Here is a 15,005-nt window from a genome sequence, read left to right on the forward strand (position 1 = left end):
TTTTATTTTTCGTGTTATTTCTTTTGCGCTGTGGTCTACCCATGTCAGTGTATGGGCAGGTAGGTGGGTGGAGCAGCCTGGGATCTAGCTTAATGCAAATCCAAGGCAGCCTGGGGCAGTTGTAAGCAGCCTGGGTTTTTGCTCACTCTTGCCAAAGCCGCCAACCTATAGCCTTTTTTTCCCTCGTTGTTTGTAGTGCAGCTAGGCGGTCGCCATCTTGACAGGAAAGATTTTAGCAAGACTGCGCACTAATAAGAAAACAAGGTTTTCTGCTCAAAGCTTGACATACAATTTTAGAACTAAAATTCAAACCTAAATACAGTGACCCTCAGCTGCTGGAATTTCCAGTGTTAGTTACACTTTTAAAGTTCTAGGCTCTCAAATTGTCCTTTCTCGGTACTGGCTGGTATCCTGATCACCTCTTGACCTTTTATAGATTACAAATGCTCAGGCCTATTCTCAGACCTCAAGAACGGTCTTTAGGAGCAGAGTTTAGAAATCTGTATATATAGCAATATCCATAAAATGATTTATTTATTTATTATTTTTATTAACAACTTCCATGATTGTAAACAATATCCCATGGTAATACCCTCCTTCCCTCCACATTCCCCTTTGAAATTCCATTCTCCATCATATCACCTCCCCATCTCAATCGGTTTTTCTTTTATTTTGATGCCATGATCTTTTCCTCCTTTTATGATGGTTTTGTGTAGGTAGTGTCAAGCACTGTGAGGTCATGGATATCCAGGCCATTTTGTATCCGGAGGAGCATGTTGTAAGGAGTCCTAACCTTCCTTTGGCTCTTACATTATTTCCTCCACCTCTTCCGCAATGGACCCTGAGCCTTTGAAGGTGTGATAGAGATATTGCAGTGCTAAGCACTACTCTGTCACTTCTCAGCACCATGATGCCTTCTGAGTCATCCCAAGGTCACTGCCATCTGAAAAGAGAAGGTTCTCTACCAAAAATGAGAGTAGCATTAACGTATGGGTATGAACATAAAGAGAAGTGTTTACTGGGCAGTTTAATGAGCATAGTACATACATTTAGCCAGACAGCAGCAGACGTTACACTCCTAGGGCTCATGACTACCCCTGTTGTAGGTTTTCAGTATCAGGGATATATTCCCTCCCATGGAGTAAACCTCCAATCCAATTAGAGGGCAGTTGGTTTCCACCATGACAGATGTGCCTCTATTGTACCTGGTGGCTTATTTGGCCTGGCTGGCCAAATATAAGGCTTGCAGTATCCACTGTTGAGTATCTTCGCTGGTGATTTCTCTTTCTTCCATTGAACTGCATGCAGAATGGCTTCTTTCAGCTTTCTGTCAGCTGGTCTACATGGAGGATGTTATCAACTCAGTTCCAGCAGGATTTCCCAGTGGCCTTTCACTCAAGTATGTGGAGTCTTCAGTAATAGGGTCTTACCATCTATTCCTGGTGAGAAACCAAGGGCCTCGGCAATGGCCTGTAATATTTTGGGGGCATCAGGGACTTCCCTGGCCAAAACTCACTGGAAGGTATCCTATCCTTGGTACTGAAAATTTTCTAGTAATAATCTATAGCTCCTGAGTGTTCCATTGTCCAAAAAAATAGGTTCCCATAAAATGATTTTAACCCAGAGTGCTGTCAGCACAGTTTTATTCTGGAACTTTGAACATAAAAAGGTGCTTTGTTCCTGTCTTGGTATGAGGACAGACAGAGGGTAGACCCAGCCCTTCTAAGGGACACTCATATAGGCAGGTGCTGGCTTTCTGTAGTTGTCACATATGCAGGAGGACCCAAGAGAACTTCATTTGGCTCTTTGCTTTATTTATTTTATTTTGACAGCGTCTGTCTACATAGTCTGGGGTGGCATTGAACTCATAAATTTCCTACCTCTACCTCCCACATGCTGACATCACAGGCCCACCTGGCCATTTACTCTTTCTTTCTTTCTTTCTTTCTTTCTTTCTTTCTTTCTTTCTTTCTTTCTTTTTTTAAAAAAAAAACAATTCTATTGCATTGCCTATTGCTTCTGACACCATTGCTATGTTTAAAAGTGGGACTGTTTAGCTATGACATTGAGAAGGTAACATCCTGGAAATGTTTTGACAAATCAATTTGACTTTTATGTTATCTTCTTCCTGAGAGAGTTAAAAAAAAATTATTCCAAGGATATTTTGAGAACAGATAGCTCAAATAAGCTTTCACATTGTTGATTTTGCCTTTGGTAGTTAATCCTACTTCCTCTTTACCTGGTGATTAGCAAGTTGAAGTTCTGCTCTGCATTTATCCATGCCTATTAGAATGGCTTGACTTTATCCCACCCCACAGGCTCTGATACCATTGGCTTTACCCATCCTCTTGTCTGTGTGCCTTTCAGTGAATGAGTTGTTCAGTCCAGGGCATAAAGAGATGATGAGTGCAGATGGACTAGTGATTTTCCATTACCTTTTGGAATCATGTCTCAGCTGGCTTTAATAATACACATGGCTGTGTTGCTCTAGCAAACTATCAAAATTGTCAACAGATATTTATTGAGGGCTGTGATTTAGGGCAATGTTAAGAAGGCAGAGTAACAATAGTTTTATCAACAAAGGATTTAGGGTTTGCTTTTAGAGAGTCATAGGGTTTAAGGGATCATTTTGATCCAACCTCTGCAGCATGATTCTTAGATACCTTTCTGTTCATGTGGGAACTCGTGACTTCCGGCAGACCTTTTGTTTTTCAAAACTGAAGGGAAGTTTGTTCTTGAACTGTGCTGGCTGCTGCCTCTCTGCACCTCTTAGTTACTGATTCTCGCCTTGTCATCTGGAGTTGTGCACAAGGAATTCAACCCTTCACCACATAACAACCTTCAAAAGTCTGAAGAACTTTCAATCTTTGGAACTTGATGCTGCCACCTAAACGTCTCATTTTAAGCTATGAAATAAACTCCTTATAAAAATTAATTTCCAGTGGCTGATAGGTGGCTTAGCAGGAAAATAGCACTTACAGTGCATGCATGAGGAATTGAGAGGTCCTGAGATGGCCTGAGCAACCATGTAAACATTTTTTAACAATTAATTTAATTTAATTTAATTTAATTTAATTTATTTATTTGAGATAGAGTGAGAGAGAGGGAGAGAGAGAGAATGGGCACACCAGGGCCTCCAGCCACTACAAACAAATTCCAGATACATGTGCTACCTTGTACATCTGGCTTACTTGGATACCAGGGAATCAAACCCAGATCCTTAGGCTTTTCAGGCAAATGCCTTAACCACTAAGCCATCTTTTCAGCCCACACATACTTTAACATTTTATCTATTTGATTTTGGGAAGATATTAGTGAAAAACATACTCTTCCAAAATAGTTACAAATAGAGACTTCAAAAGATTCATCAGACTGGGTATGGTGGCTCACACCTTTAAGTCCAACACTTGGGAGGCTGATGTAGGAGGATCACCATGGGTTTAAGGCCACATAGTGAGCTCCAGGTCAGTCAGTGCTAGAGTGAAACCCCACCTCGAAAAACCAACAAGGTCCAAAAAGCTTCTTTAGTAGATAAATTCACCATGATATTCTGATAAGTATTTGAGATAGTCAATAATCATTATGGTACTTAAAATTGTTTTTGATATTTCCGTATGATAGATATCTGCATGAATATTTCAAATTATAAGGTGATGTCATTAAAACAATGCTTGCTTTATTGGATTTTCATATTAAAATTTCTCTCTACGATATTCACAGACAAGTCAAGGATGTTTTGGCCTCTACAGGCTTTCAGAGGCAGCTTCCTCTTGGATAGTCATAATAATATATTTCATTTGCATAGTTAAAATAACTTATTTCTGAGAATGTTAAGTTATGAATTTCTGTGAATGGATAAAGAAACTTACTGTACTTTCTATTTTGAAAATGGTCTTTTGGGAGCTGGAGAGATGGCACAGCAGTTAAGGTACTTGCCTGAATAGCCTAAAGACCCAGGTTTGGCTCCCCAGAACCCATGTAAACCAGGTGCCCAGGGTGACGCATGCTCACAGGTGGCACACATGTCTGGAGTTCGATTGCAGTGGCTAGAAGCCCTGGTGTGCCAATTCTCTTTCTCTTTCTCTCTCTGTCTCTCTGTCTCTCTCTCTCTCATAAAAAATGGTCTTTTGTTGGTCAAGACCATGGGAAAAGCAAACAAGTGTCAGATGCCTGACAAGCAAAACTTCTTAAGGTCGAATAGAATTTGTTTTGTGGTTTGATGTAGGTAACTTTTTGGGCAGAGGGTGATATAATCTGGAGACTCAGTAACTGTTGGGATCATTGATTCAGCCCCATCAAATTCTGTAGTTCTGTACATTTCATTTCCCTTTGTTAAATTCCTAATTGTGCAGTGATTTGGATAATAAAAAACTCACGTAATACAATAACAAAACCAGAACTCTGAATTTTCCCCCAAGAAATGATTTACGTCATATGCACTGGAGATTGGCCCCTGGGGCTGCACACACTATGCTAGGCAAGTGCTCTTCTGCCCCGCCCCGCTAAGGTGAAGGGAAGCAGAGAAGGAGCATGGCAGAGCCGAGTCTGACTACATTTCTCAGTGTCTTTGAGAATTTCTTCCGATTTCTTAGACCTCAGTCTCCTGTGCTGGAGAACCTGCAGAAGCTGCTTATCCCAGATTACTGTTCTGGGTCTACCGTGGTGTGCGGAGGCTCACCTGGGCTGGCTTAGGAGAGCTTATTTTGTTTTCGGGAAATTTGTGAGTTACATAACCTCATATTGGTAGTCACAAGTTGGCCACGGTGGGAGTATTTACACCAGAGAAATAGGCAATGTTACAAGTTGGAGCTGGTTGTCAGACATTGATCAGTGCATTGCCATGTATGGGTGTTTGCAGTTAATCTCTAGTGTACTTCTGTGAAGGCACTACATGCTTTCATTTGAGAAACTGAAGTCATTTCTGTCAGTATTAGAACCCTGAAATCATTTCATAAAGTTTTGTAGGTGAGCAGACCTTCTTTTCTTTGGGACAGCCCTCTTTGTTCAGTTAGGACCAGACTAGAAACAGGTTTCCTACGAAAGAGAATTTCAAAGCAATATTAATTAATGCCTAATACATAAAAAACATTTTCAAAAACACTCTGAAATAAATCTCAGAAGAATAGTTATGTGCTATATTCTATTTTGACTGTCCATTAAAAAAGTCCAGATGAAGTAAGACTTCACTTTAAGATATATTAGTGTTGGTTTATTTTCATAAGTGTATGTGTGGTGTGCTTGCATGAGTGCATGTATGCTGATATGTGTATGCATGTGTACATGTGTATTACATGGAGGTCCATGGTTGGTGTTGGGCGTCTCCTTGATCATTCTCATTTACTGTGGCAGTACTCTCACCTGAGCCCAGAGTTCACTGATTCAGATAGTTTGCCAGCTTGCTCTGGGGATTTCCTATCTGCTCCCACATATTGAGATTACAGGCCATCTACCCACCTGGCAGTTATGTGAGTGCCAGGGGCCGAACTCTGGCCTTTATGCTTGGAAGGCAAGTGCCATATCCACTGAGCCATCTCCGTGACCCCAATTTAGTTTTTTTTTTTTTTTTTTTTTTTGGTTTTTCGAAGTAGGGTCTCACTCTGGCTCAGGCTGACCTGGAATTCACTATGTAGTCTCAGGGTGGCCTCGAACTCTCGGAGATCCTCCTACCTCTGCCTCCCGAGTGCTGGGATTAAAGGCGTGCGCCACCATGCCCGGCTAGTTGTTTTTCTAATATGATTCCCAAAGAAAGTAAGAAACTAAAGGAGAGAATATAATGAATGCTTCCATATTCTGTAATTTGTTTTTGTAGTCATTTTATAAAAAAAATTATCAGTTTATTTATTTGACAGAGAAAGAGGAAGAGGCAGTTAGTGAGAGAGAAAGGGTGCATCAGGGCCTCCAGCCACTGTAAATGAACGTCAGATGCTTGTACCACCCTGTGCATCTGGCTCATGTGGGTACTGGGGAATCAAACCTGGGTCCTTAGGCTTCACAGGCAAGCACCTATTAAGCCATTTCTCCAGCCCTGTAACCATTTTTTGTTCTTTAGTTTCTTTTCCTTCTTTATTCTTCTTTCATTCCTTCTGTAGAAGATGCTTCTTTTTTTTTTTTTTTTTTTTATAACCAACCCCATTTCTTTCATTGTTTATTTGACCCCCGGAGAGTTTCATTGCCTTGAGAATTATGCTAACATGGTAAAACACAAGCCAACTAATGAGGTGCTTATCGGCAAGTTCTAGGAAACTTGCAGGGCTCAGCTTCCGCAAGAATGATTTATGGCTATCATAGGTAGAATGTCACGCAAGTGGAAACAATTAGGAGCACTAATGTCTTTCTTCCAGGTTACTAGGGAGGGAGGAAGAGCATTGATTAAAAGGTCCATCTGTTCCAAAGGAGTTTCCATTGGCTAAGCTGCTTGTGAGCCAGCATTCAGTGCTTTGTCTCCTCACAGCCTTGGTGCTTCTTTGAATCGTGGCTTTATTAGCATCCTTGGGAAATGGGATTTACCTGTGGATTCTTGCTACTCGGCAATTTGTTTAATCAAACACATGCATTGATGATATTTTGAAATTATCACCAGTTCTTGAGAATTCTGTGCTCAGTGATAAGATATATATATAAATATATATATATATACATATATATATATGTATATATATATATATTTATGTATTTATATATATTTATGCACAGCACTCTGTATCTATGATTTCTGCATGTACACCACCCAATATGAGTCACATATTAAAAATTCATCTGTACCCAACATGTGCAGGCCTTTTCCTAGTTGACATTCCCTGAATAATGGTACGAAAACTGTTGACTTTGTGCTGGCATTCTATTAAGTATGATACGTGAATGATAATACAAAGCGTGGAGGCAGGAGTGGCTAGGTTGCATGCGGTCACTATCAGTGGCTCACATAAGGGACCCGAGCTTCCTCAGTATTTGCTGTCATAGAAGAATCCTGGAGCCAGATCTCCTAGTGACTGAAGAATGACTCTTCATTCCAACTGAATTAGAGAACTTATATTTTTTTTTTGCAAAAATTTGGTGTGTTGGAAGAAAACTAGACTTCATTGCACTGAGGGTTTCATCTCTAATTGCAGCATGAAACAAATATTTTATTTATTTATTTGAGGGAATGAGAATGGGTGCAGTGGGGCCTCCTGCCCCGGCAAACAAACTCCAGATTTCTGTGACTATAGCCAAGTTCTTTTTCAAAATACTTAAAAAAAATTTTTTTTGTTCATTTTTATTTATTTGAGAGTGACAGAGACAGAAAGAGGCAGAGAGAGAGAGAGGGAGAGAGAGGGGGGGGGGGGGAGAATGGGCATGCCAGGGCCTCCAGCCACTGCAAATGAACTCCAGACACATGCGCCCCCTTGTGCATCTGGCATGGTCCTGGGGAATCAAACCTCAATCCGGGGTCCTTAGGCTTCACAGGTAAGCGCTTAGCCACTAAGCCATCCCTGCAGCCCTCAAAATACTTTTAACTTACTTCTGGTTTAAAAATAAGAGTGTTGGGCTGGAGAGATGGCTTAGAGGTTAAGTGCTTGCCTGTGAAGCCTAAGAACCCCGGTTCGAGGCTCGGTTCCCCAGGTCCCACGTTAGCCAGATGCACAAGGGGGCACATGTGTCTGGAGTTCGTTTGCAGAGGCTGGAAGCCCTGGCGTGCCCATTCTCTCTCTCTCTCTATTTGTCTTTCTCTCTGTGTCTGTTGCTCTCAAAAAATAAAATAAAATAAAAATTTTGAAAAAAAAGATAACAGTGTTACATTTGTGTCGATTTTCACAATTTTTAATCCTCTTGCACATTTGTTATCCCATTTTCCATTAGTAATTCTTCCTCTGCTGTTTTTTTCCCACTTAGAGGTCGTTGAAAATGGACTTTCAGTTTTGAAAGTGTCGTCCAAATTCTCTAAGAGATACTGTTCTTAATGGCCATCTGGTCTGATGTCTCCAAGAAGAAAAAATATTAGATAGCAAGAAACTGACTGTTGGTCCAATAAAGGGCTGAAGCAAAAATTATTTTTGTAGGAAAAGTAGATAATATTTTTCATTTGTTTGTTTAGCAACTTGTCTTCTGCTTTAGTGGCACCTACATGCTGAGCCTAGTGCAGATGCATTAGTGTAAAATGTTAACATTTTATTTTTTTGATTTTTTTCAAGGTAGGGTCTCACTCTAGCCCAGGCTGACCTGGAATTCACTATGTAGTCTCAGACTGGCCTTGAACTCATGGGGATCCTCCTACCTCTGCCTTCTGAGTGCTGGGATTAAAGGTGTGCACCACCACGCCCAGCTTTTTTTTTTTTTCCCAAAGTTTTGGTTTATTTTGTTTTAAACAATGAAATAAATCCATTTGTTATTACATTTAATAATTGAGTAGTTAATTGTGTGTCAGGTAATGTTCATGATTCCTTAGTGATCAAAACAATAACCTCTGCTCTCATGAAGATGAATGTGTTATAAATGGCATGAGGTAGGGTACTATGGTTAAGTGATCATTTTGAACATCATGTGTGCTTTAGGGGATTGAAAATGGGAAGTTGGGAGGCAGGAGAGGCTGGCTACAGTAGGAATAAAGTGGTCAAAAGACACTTTGTGTAGCTGGTAGGGTGAAGTTGAATAAGTCATTCCACTCAGAGAGATGACCATGAAAAGGCCCTACCACAAGAGCATCCTTGGCCTATCCAAGGAACAACCAGGTGGACAAGGGTACCTGGAACAGAATGAAGGATATGAAGAGTAGCAGATAAAGTCAAGGTGGGAGGCACTTTGTAAAGACCAGAAGGAGCCTCACTGCAGGGGCTTGAGTAGAGGAGCCTCATGACCTGATATGATCTGTTATTCATGTTAAATGGATCACTTGGACTCTATATGGAACATGAACTGTGGCGTAGGGGAAGAAACAGGGAGATTTGGTAGATGGCTGTGGCAGTAAACCAGGTGTGGTGGTTTGATTCAGGTACCCCCCTAAACTTAGGTGTTTGAATACTAGGTTCCCAGCTAATGGAGATTTGGGGAATTAATGACTCCTGAAGGCAGTGTGTTGTTGGGGGCGGGCTTGTGGGTGTTATAGGCAGCTTCCCCTTGCTAATGTGCCAAACACTCTCCTGTTGCTATTGTCCACCTGCTGTTGGTAAGGTGCTGATGTCCACTCTCTGTTCATGCTGTCATTATCCCTTGACATCATTGAGCTTCCCCTTGAGTCTGCAAGCCAAAATGAACCTTTTTTGCCCACAAGCTACTCTTTGTTGGGTGATTTCTACGGCAATGCAAACCTGACTACAACAGTAATGTTTGTACAGAGGAGTAGGATTGGTTGTAGACACCTGACTATGTATGTGGCTTTGGCCTTTTGTAGCTGATTTTCAAGAGGAACGTGGAAGGATTTGTAGCCTTGGCCTAAGAGATGCCTTGCAGTGTTGTAAGTACAACTTGATGGACTTTTCTGGTCAGAGTTGAAAGATCTGAATGCAGTAAGAACTATGGACTGTGAGGTTTACGCCCAGCTTTTTAACATCGCATTTTTGAGACAATAAAAAATGTCTTAAATTTCTTTTTACTGGTTAATGTATTTTAAATCATATTAATTCATAATCTCAGCAAATTTAGAATTACAAGTTTAACCTTAAAATCACTTGCTTAGTGCGGTTTATTAATTTCAAGATAAATGTTTATTTTATGTATTTTTTTCTGATTTCATTAAAATTGTGGGTCTTACCACTCATGGTGATGCATGCCTGCAAACAATCCTAGGACTTAGAAGGTTGAGACAGGAGCATTGGGTATTTGAGGCCAGGCTACTTAGCAAGACCCTACCTTAAAAAAAGTGGACCTTATTTTTATTGTTAAAAATATTTTATTATTTATTTATGAGAGAGGTAGAGAGAATGAGTATGGGTGTGCACTAGGACCTCCTGTCCCTGCAAGAAAAGTCCAGACACAGGTTCCACTTTATGAATTTGGCTTTGTGTGTTCTGGGGAGGTGGGGACGCTATACCTGGAAGGCTTTTAGCTATGAATCCATGTCTCTAGCCCCGTTCATATTTTTAAACTTAAAACTTGCTCCTATCTTGTTCTACTGAGAATGCAAATCACTTTAGGTAGATCAGTTATCCCGTGCTGTAGATGAAAAAAATGATAGAAAGTTGATCCCACCAGAGTACTTTTGGTTTAACTGGAGATTGTCTCTTAGTAACCCCTTGGTTGATGACGTCACCTTGTGGAGTCACTGGAGCCCGGCCAGTTACCAAAGAGTTGCGTGGAAATGGATGCCCCGGGAAATAGCACTTCCTGAGTATTCACCTTGTGATGTCAGCACATAAGATGTTTCTCAATCTATGACCAGGCACTCAGGGCATATCGTGTACAGAGGAAAATGGATTTGATGGTGAGCCTGTAGGTGAATGTGCAAACACCCGCCCCGGTGTGCCTTCGTCATCCTCTTGACTTCCGTTGCTAGGAGAGAGCAGCAGCCACTGCCTGTGCGTCACCGCCTGCATCTGTCTGCACCGAAGGACAGACCTGGCAGCTTCGGCTTTGGGGAACCTGGGCCTGTTCCCCCAGGTTAACCCCGTCAACAGGAAAGCAGACATCATCCACTCACCAGCCTGTGGTGCACTCTATCCTTCGCTCAGAAAAGAACATCGATGATACTGCTCCCCTCCCCCCTTTTTAGTTTTAAGTAAATTAAAGCACGCAGGCACGGAGAGGACCGTTCATCCTGCAGACTCTTCAGTTCCTTTTCTATTTTTGGTTTAAGGATTCTGAAGGCAAAATCTCCTCAGAATTGGCTGCTTAGACTTTACAACAAAAATAGCCTCAGAGAGCCGCTTGCCTGAGAGGTTTTGTGGTGACCATGGAGATTAATCTTCTCCACGGGAAATCAGCTGTTTGCAGCACTGCTGCCTTCAGTCCCCAAGAAGAATTTCCATTCCAGCTTGGGGATGTTGGGTAGGGTAAGAAGCGACGGACATTTTTAAGTATTCATCGCAGGAAGCAGGAGCCTTGATGCTGCCTCAAGTCCTTAGTTATTCATTTATTCCCTTCACTGTTCCAGAAAGTTCTTCAGACTGCCATTGCACCTGCACCTCAAGGGTGTATGAGGATGGGGTTTTAAAACTAGAGCACTCATTTATCATTTACCCAATATTTCAGTGAGTATAGAATCAATATTTGTTGTTCTCTTTCTATATTCCATGGCCGAAGGTAGGCACAGCTGATATACCAGGAATTTAAAGTGAGCATCACTTCAGAACTAATGGAACTCACAGTATATGGGAGGGGTAATCAAATAATCTCATTGATTAATGTATGCTTTGAAAGTGAGCTATTAAAAATATCAAGGAAAAAGCCAGGCATGGTGGTGCATGCCTTAAATCTCAGCACTCGGGAGGCAGAGATAGGAGTATTGCCATGAGTTCAAGGTCAGCCTGAGACTACATAGTGAATTCCAGGTCAGCCTGGGCTAGAGTGAGACCCTACCTTGAAAATCAAAAAACAACAAAAACTATATATATATACACATATATATATATATATGTATATGTATATGTATATATATATGTATTTATATATAGAATATTTTATATTATATATTATGTTATATTATGTATACTTATATATTATAATTTATATTGTGTATATAAATTATATACATATTTAAAAATATATGTATATAATTTATATACACACATATGCATATATATAAGAATATATATGCATATATATATTTAATTTTATTTTTTCAAGGGGCTGGGTGTGGTGATGCATACCTTTAGTTGGAGCACTCAGGAAGCAGAAGTAGAAGGATTGCTGTGAGTTTGAGGCTGGCCTGAGACTATATAGTGAATTCCAGTTCAGCCTGGGTTACGGTGAGACCCTACCTTGGAGAAAAAAACAACAACCACAACAAAACGGAACAGATACTCTGAGGAAGCCATATTTATCTATGATTAGAAGGATGGGATGATAGTGTGTGTGTGTGTGTGTGTGTGTGTGTGTGTGTGTGGCAAAGAACATTATATCCTGTGTCTAGAGGAAATATAGCTGAAAGACAGGAGAGAAAGAATGGTGCCCTCATGGGCAGGAGAAGTGGTCAAGGTTAGGCCATGTGGAAGTTAAAGGTCTTGCAAAGAGTTTTGGTCTATACTATGGAAGAAAATGGAAGCTACTGATGTGCCTTTAGGTAGGGATGGTCTGAAGAGAGTTGTATTTCTGGCTATCAGAAGGACTGGAGCTGGGAAGAGGCAAAAAGTGGGAGGGATAGTCTAGCTTAGAACCTGGAAGGCTAGATAGCAATATATCCAACATCCCTTCATCATTGCCTCACTCTGACATGGGTCTTGTGCATGTCTGTATCCTCTGTACCCCACATTCCGTGAGTTTAGGAATGCTGCCTTATTAGCTAGCTCCTGGGTCCCCTGTGATGTTTCATATATATTTCCAACAAATGCCACCTCGGAGGCTCTCACCTATCTCTTAAGTCATGTCAGCAGGCTTGAAGAACACAGCTCTTCTATATCTTCGAGGGCAGAGGAAGACAGAGATGCACTTCCCTTTCCTGTGCTAAGTCTTAAGTGCTTGACCCTCATTTCCCTGTGGTAGTATATCCAATAGCATGACCTTTGTAGTTCTGTCTTCATGGCGGCCCAGAGCATTGTTATTGCCTCCTCACAAGTAAACATTTTGGGGGTGATATTTTCTGAGAGGAATTTCCTGCAGAGGTAAAGAACAGAAATCATAATTGAATTCCTGACTGAAAAATCAGGAGTTACGAAGAAGTCAGTAAAGTGCAACAGGGAGTGGTATGGCTGGGGTCAACGCTGAAGCGTGCCTGCTCTTCCCCATGTGAAAATGCATAGCCAGCTGCAGCATCTGGATGACACATATTTACTTTTTCTTCTTTAAGTGATAAAAAAATGAAACCTAGGAAATTGATTTAGCAAAACAAAACCCAGTGTACACATGTACTCTTCGACTGTTTTCAGCGACTTTGAGGTTGAGAGCTGTGCTCCAGTCCAGAGCTCAGTTTTCTCAAGTAACTATGAGGCAGTGTCTTCTACCCTTCTAGCTTCTTTCTCTCTCTCTCTCTTTCTCTCCTTTCCTCTCTCTCCTCCCACACTCCCCTCTCCTTCCCTCCACGCCTCTCTCCCTCTCTTTTCTCAATACTGGACTGTGGCAGTGACCTCTGGATCTTAACCACATGAATGCACACAGTGAAGGCAGTGTCTCACAGAGAAGGATTAATACTTGCACAGCCAGAAGGAAGGAACACATTTCTGATCCTTCTCATCACACCTCATCTTATCGCATGCCTTCTGGGCCAGTCTTTAAGAGGTTTTGTTAGAGACTCTCCTTCAAAAAGGGGGAAAATGAGTTGGATATAAATAGCACTGACCCTGTTCCCACCTGATCCTTAGATTAAGATTAGATAAACTCAGGCAGAGGACATTCAAGGACATACTTTCCTTCATTTCAGCCAGACTCTTTAGAATCACAGGCCAAGAATATTTGGATAATATGTATAGTCAGGAGAAAAATAATTACAATTTCTAATACCAATAGGAGGGTCCTAGTGATTTTTTAAATGGGCAAATCCTCTTTCACATTGGAAGCTGGGCTCATGGGATGAATGCAGCAGAGAGGAGCAGAATGACAGGATTAAGGAACCACTTATCTGATGTCCTTACGAACCCGCCCAGGATACATGCTTGAATTCTGAGCCCTTCAGCAGTACTTGCTCTTTTTGGGTTTCATTTGTGCTATTATGCCTTCCCTGTTTTTCTGAGTTGTTATAAAAAGTAAATTCGGCTATATATGGCAAGACATTTTACCATAACAAGATAATATAGCATAATAATAATAAACATGATGTTGAAAACCATTCTAGCAAACACATAGTAGTTATTTTCCAGGTTGTAGCATTTATGGTCATTATTTCTTATCACCATAACCATTTCTACAAGGAAGAATGTATTGTTACCTTTGTCTTTTAGGTAGGTAGCAGAGACATAGAGAACTGATATAATTTGCTGAAGGCCAGTCAATAGGAGTTGTTTCTGGGGTTTGAACCCATATAGTCTAGCTCCTTTCAACACTTAGGGAGCAGAAAAAAATAAGTCTAGAGTGTTTACTTAAGGAGAAGACCAAGATTTAAATTCTGAGCTCATGGGCTGTGAAGTGATATCAGGGTCAGGTCTGCTAAGCTGTCTGAACATCAGTATGTCCATCTGTACAATGGTGATGGATGATAATACTTATCTCTACATGTGTAGTGAGGATTAACTAATGAAAAGAACCATATTTAACTGATAAGGAGCAGAGTGGCCTCTTATCCTGGTTGTCCTACATAACAAAACATTACACATTGGGCAACTTAAGCAGAAACTCATTTTCTCACAGTGCTAGAGGCTAGAAATCTAAGATCAAGGTCTGGCAGAATTGTTGTCTAGTGAGGCCTCCCTTGTGGCCTACAGGTGGCTGCCTTCTTGATCTCCTTAATGGGCTTTCCTCAGCATGAGGGAGGGAGAGATCTCTGGTGTCTTACTTTTTTATAAGAATAGCAGTCTTGCTGAGCGTGATGGCGCACGCCTTTAATCCCAGCACTCGGGAGGCAGAGGTAGGAGGATTGCCGTGAGCTCGAGGCCACCCTGAGACTCCATAGTGAATTCCAGGTCAGCCTGGGCTAGAGTCAGACCCTACCTCGAAAAACAACACAAAACAAAAACAAAAGAATAGCAGTCTTAGTAAATGAGACTCCTACCCTTATGGCTTTGTTTGACCGTTATTTGTTACTTAATAGTACTATTTCCCAATACAGTCACACCTTCAAAACAGTAACTCTGGGCTGGAGAGATGGCTTAGGGGTTAAGGTGCTTGCCTGCGAAGCCTAAGAATGAGATTCAATTCCTCCGTACCCATAAAGCCAGATGCACAAGGTACTCCATGCATCTGGAGTTAGTTTGCAGTGGCTAGAAGCTCTGGCATGTCCATTTCTC

The 15,005-nt window shown here is 41.2% G+C and overlaps 1 protein-coding gene across 1 annotated transcript in view; it reads left to right on the plus strand.

The window, feature by feature from the left end:
• Positions 1 to 15,005, plus strand: part of Cpe (carboxypeptidase E) — a 136,995-nt gene that overhangs the window by 87,993 nt on the left and 33,997 nt on the right. The window lies entirely within an intron of this gene.

The sequence above is a fragment of the Jaculus jaculus genome, chromosome 1, assembly GCF_020740685.1.
Source record: "Jaculus jaculus isolate mJacJac1 chromosome 1, mJacJac1.mat.Y.cur, whole genome shotgun sequence".
Lineage (NCBI taxonomy): Eukaryota > Metazoa > Chordata > Mammalia > Rodentia > Dipodidae > Jaculus > Jaculus jaculus.